The sequence below is a fragment of the Phoenix dactylifera genome, chromosome 2 (genome assembly GCF_051530095.1).
Source record: "Phoenix dactylifera cultivar Ajwa chromosome 2, Ajwa_hap1_PhDact_Kaust_v1.1, whole genome shotgun sequence".
Classification (NCBI taxonomy): domain Eukaryota; kingdom Viridiplantae; phylum Streptophyta; class Magnoliopsida; order Arecales; family Arecaceae; genus Phoenix; species Phoenix dactylifera.
In genome coordinates this window covers 14,349,257-14,355,221 of record NC_143191.1, presented here as the reverse complement: position 1 = coordinate 14,355,221, position 5,965 = coordinate 14,349,257, and positions in this window count along the sequence as shown.

Sequence of the window (5,965 nt, the reverse complement as noted above, 5' to 3'; positions counted from 1 at the left end):
TATTGGGATATTTTTATTTAGTAGGTTTCAGTTTTATTTTGGGGATATTATGTAAGTGAACACTGATAAAGTGTATCAATGATTGATGTTATTGATTCATTTTGGAATTGATTTGTTATTTATTAGATTCCACGATTTTAGATTCAAATGTGTTGTTGATATATGATATTTGTAAAATATATTGACATGTTTAGCAATCATATGTTACAAAGAAAACAAAAAGAAGGAAAAATTATTTTCTAGAAATAAATTACTTCTAGCAAGTTAATAAATTTTGTTTATAAGAGTGATTCAACATAAGTTGACCAATATCAATCTTGCAGCGAAAAGAAAAATTGCTTAGCGATGATATATGTTCCATTGATCCTAGAGGAAAATAGACAATTATAATACTTCGTTCAAAAAGGCTATATATTGGTAAAGAATAGTTTTCATTACTAATTTGTCTTTTTGCAACAAAAAACATTTACCTACTAATGGTGAGCTATAAGCAATGAAGATATCGGTCACTAGTATTTTGCAATTTGCAATAAAAATATTTCATCTTTAGTACTTGATTTGAGCGACAAAATAGTATCATCTCCAATAACCATCTTTTTATGATAAGGTCAAATTTATTACAAAAATTTAACTCCATCTAGTAGAAGTTTTATATTAGTTAGATTTTGTTTAAAAATTTAAATCTTATAATTTTATAGTTATCTTGTGTGTGAATTTTTAATGTGTTAAATATGTAATGCTAAGTAGAAATGATTGCATCTAAAAAGATTGCATGACACTATGAAGAGAGGGAGATCACTACTAGAAGTGCCCTTAAGTGCACAGCATTTTGGACCACTGGACCATGCATTCCACGCCCAAAAACACAATATACGAATTTTATAATTATCATATATGTGAAATTTAAAGCAATTAAATGTCTAATACTAAGTAGAAAGTGATTGCATGTAAAATTAGAGAATAATTTAATTTAGCTGCATCATTGACACTGTATAAAGAAAGATTACCATCACAAACATGTCCTCCTTCCAGTGGACTATGAATCCTATGCCAAAATGACCTAATATGAACAGTGCCGGCTCGAGCCTTAGGCGACCGCCTAAGGCCCCCGGCCCAGGGAAGGCCCCCACCACCCACTTGTTTTTTTTTTTTTTTAATTCCAGCTCAGGGCTATCGCCTATGTGGGAGACTGGGAGGGGACTGGCTATGCCTATGGGCTATCACTGGCGGAGTGGGCAGCGGGTTTGGGCGGCGGCGACGCGACGTAAAATGGTGAAAGGTTGAGGCCGACTGCGGCGACTGGCGACGGGCGACGGGCGATGGCGTGGTCGGTGGTCGAGCGGTCGAGTCGTCAACACTCGACAAGCAACGGGCAAGTGGGCAACGGCTTTTTCCTCCCCGGCTCCCCCCTTCTCTCCGACAGTCCGACTCTCCCCTTCTCTGCCTTTTTAATGTCGGAACCTTCTCCGGTTCTCGGCACTCGGTCTCGGCACTCGGCAGGGCAGATCGGCTATTCGGCTTGCAAAACCCTCTCTAGCTCTCCTCGCCGACGTCCGGTCCACTGTGCGTCCGTGCAGAGTCCCGTGACTTCCGTCCTCTCCTCGGCGTCCAGCGTCCTCGCCGACTCCGAGTCGCCGTCCTCGGCTCCTCCGACATCCGACTCCGCGGCGACCGAGGGCCGAGGCGGTGAGGCCTCAGTGACTCAGTCCCATCCTCTTCTCGCCGACGTCGCCGACTCGCCGTCCTCGGCCTCCCGTGAGGCTGTGACCGGCGCCGGCGGTGGCCCCGTCCTCTCCTCAGACCTCAGCTCCTCCGCCGCTCCGGCCGGCGGCCTCCTCGGGGTTCCCGGTTCCCAAATCCCAAGTCCCGACGGCCGACGGACCTGACACCCGACCTCCTCCCAGGCTCCCAGTCCCACGGTCCCACCGGGCCACCTCCCGAGGTTCGGCTGTTCCCAGTTCCCACTGTGGCACTGTCTACAGTCCACTGTTCCCGATTCCCCAATCCCACTGAGTTGAGTAAGTAACTGTAGTATGTAGTTACTTAGTTTATTAATTATTTTTTGGTTTAATTAAATTATATTTAGTTAAGTAATTAATTTAAAATTTGTTATTTTTTGGTTCAATTGTAGATTGGTTGTGACTTCACTACTTCAGCGGTTCGGCACTATTCGGCCTCTTCTCGCTGTCGAGTTCGGAACTATTCCACCTCTTCTCGACACAATTAAGTTCGGCACTACTTGTCGGGACCCGAGTTTGTTTTTCTTGACACAATTAAGTTTTATCATTTTTAACTTTTTTATATTTTGATTTGTTTGTGGTAGTTTTTTAATTGCTTAGTTTGATAATATTATTTATAGATTAAAATGTCTAATAGAAAATATGACTGTGGATATGAAAAACTCAAAAAAAAAAGAAAAATCGATAAACTCATTCAATCTCAAAAAGGAGCTCTGGATAGATTTGTTGTTACAAACAAACATAACACTACATCAAATTCAACTCAAGAATTAGCAATAGAACAGGCACCCGAAATAGAGTTAAAAAATGAGATTGCCAGTGAAACAATATCTAGTGAAGAACACAATGGAGAATCAGATAGAGATAGGATAAACAAGGAAAAAGATTGTGAAACTAGTTCTATTCCTACAAATTTATATGATCCTGGTCAATGGAAAATAATTGATACAAAATTTAGAGATCTAATAGTGGAAAGAGGTCCAATTAGGGATTATGATTTTCATTTTCCTAAGGATGAAAACAATAGACACTTTTCTACGATATATTATATTCGTAAGTTACCTAATGGTGAAAAACATGATAGAAAATGGTTAGTGTATTCGAAAGATTTGGATAGAGTATATTGTTTTTGCTGTAAATTATTTGATTCAAAGTCTAGCACGAGTCAATTAGTCAATGAAGGAAGTAGGGATTGGAAAAATCTAGGTATCAAGCTTAAAAGTCATGAAACAACTAATGAACATATCATTAGCATGAATAGGTGGATTGAGTTAGAAGTGAGATTGCTAAAAAATAATACAATTGATAAAAATCTCCAAGAACAAATAAACCAAGAGAAGGATCATTGGAAAAAAGTTCTATTTAGAATTATTGCTGTCGTAAAAAATCTTGCAAAAAATAATTTAGCATTTCGAGGAAAGAATGAAAAGATCTATCAAAGCAATAACGGAAATTTTCTAAGTTTTATTGAAACGATTGCAGAATTTGATCCAATAATGCAAGAACATATTCGACGCATTCAACATGGTGAAATTTACAATCATTATTTAGGTCATAATATTCAAAATGAATTGATTCAAATGTTAGCATCTGAAATTAAAGCTATAATACTTAAAAAGATTAAAGAAGCAAAATATTTTTCTGTAATACTTGATTGCACTCCTGATGCAAGCCATCAGGAACAAATGACCCTAGTTTTAAGATGTGTAGATACTTCAACAAGTTCAGTAAAAGTAGAAGAATATTTTTTAGAATTTTTAGAAATAGATGATACCTCTGGAAAGAGCCTTTTTAATGAACTTATAAATATAATAGAAAAACATAAACTTGATGTTAATGATATAAGAGGACAAGGGTATGATAATGGATCTAATATGAAAGGAAAACATCAAGGTGTACAAAGAAGATTATTAGATATAAATCCTAGAGCATTTTACACACCATGTGGATGTCATAACTTGAATTTAGTATTATGTGATACTGCTAACTCGTGTCCTAAAGCTATATCTTTTTTTGGAGTGATACAACGGATTTATATCTTATTTTCTTCTTCTACAAAACGATGGAAAATTTTACAAGATAATATATCTACATTAACTCTTAAACCCTTGTCACAAACACGTTGGGAAAGTCGTATTGAAAGTGTCAAAGCAATTAAAAACCAAGCTCCTAAAATAAGAGATGCTTTAGTTCAATTAGCGGAAACTAGTGAAGATCCTAAAATAAAGAGTGAAGCCACATGTTTAGCTACATATGAGATTGAAAATTTTGAATTTTTATTAGGCATGAATATTTGGTATGATATATTGTTTGCTGTTAACTCAGTTAGTAAGATTTTACAATCTGAAGACATGCATATTGATGTTGCTATAGATCAATTAAAAGGTCTTCTTTCTTATTTGAAAAGTTATAGGGAAAATGGATTCATGAATGCTTTGAATTCATCTAAAGAAATTGCAAATAAAATGGAAATAGAACCTATATTTTGTGAAAAACGTGTGATCCGTAGAAAAAAAATATTTTGATGAAAATAATGATGATGAGATAACAAGATCAGCTGAAGAATCTTTTAGAATTGATTACTTTTTATATATAGTAGATCAAGCTATTTTTTCAATTCAAAATAGGTTTGAACAATTTACCGTATATGAAAATGTTTTTGGTTTTTTGTTTAATTTTAGAAAGTTAAAATCTTTGAATGAAGATGATTTGAAAAAGTGTTGTCTTAATCTTGAAAACTTTTTAAAGCATGGTGAATATTCTGATATTGATGGTATTGATCTGTTTTCAGAGTTAAAAATTTTAAAAGAATTTTTACAAACAGAAACTAGTACCCCTATTGATATTTTAAGTTTTATAAAAAAAACAGATTCTTTTCCAAATGCATGCATTGCATATAGGATATTATTAACAATACCTGTAACAGTTGCTTCTGCTGAAAGAAGTTTTTCAAAATTAAAATTGATAAAATCTTATTTGCGATCAACTATGTCACAAGAAAGATTAAATGGATTAGCTATATTATCGATTGAAAATAGTATTTTAATGGATCTTGAGTATAAAAGTTTAATTAGTAATTTTGCTTCTCAAAAAGCTAGGCGAATTATTTTTAAATAAAAATTTTAAAATATTTTTATACTTATTAAAAAAATTATTATTTAAATAATAATAAAAAAGGCCCCTTCTAATGAGTTCGCCTAAGGCTCCCAAATGTATTGGGCCGCCCCTGAATATGAACATCGCTGGCTAGGAATTGAAAGCTTCAGTGTCCGAATGCAGGTCAAACTTCAGCTAATATTTGATGAACCCGACATCCAAGCAAGTAGATATCAATATATTTCGAATATTAAAAATAGTTATATATAAATACATAATACACAAGCACCATAGCATAACAAAAGAAAATTATTGCAACCAAATCCTACTATTTGTAAAAAAAATATGCGGAAAAAAGATCTCAAAATGTTGAGATGAACCTATGCCAATTCATAGGTCGTACCAGTTGATGGTTGTCCTCAATCCATCCATCTAGGAACTAGACCATTTCAAGATTAGACCATGATCCTGAATTGGTAGATGTTGAGACAATGTGGTGTTTGGTAGATCCTGAATGCTATACCATGCTAAATGAATAAAAATGAGGCCAGAGCCCCTTCATCACAGACAAGTCATTACAGCACAAGTTGTAAGAAAATATAAAAGATATAAATAAATCTATTTTGTCCTATCAACTTAAGCTTTTGAGATAAGTGGTGATTTCAACACAGGCTACCTTGTTTTCAAATAAACCAACTAAAAACAAAGATGAACAAACGACTTGTTATGATACTCAGAGTCAGAGGTATTCCTCTTTTTCTGATGTAGAAAAAAATTAACATATGATTCTTGCACTAATCTACCAAGTCTGATGGCTGAGCTTCCAGCAGCATGCAAAGGGTGATGGATTATTATTATTCTTATTATTTGGTTATGAGGTGAACCGCCCGAGAAGTTTTATGAGGATTCCAAGTTCAAGGCACTGATACATTACTACAGCTATTACCACAAAAAATAATCAAGAAAAAAACAGATGACATCCAGCCTCTAAAACCTTTACTTCAAGACAAAGAACAAGGAGGAGGGGTATTGTTATAAGTTTTGGATCAATGGAGCAAGGATCACTTGCATGCTTGAATCGAATCATAATGGTTAGTAATTTTGGTTGGTTTAAAGTTCAAGGCACTGAT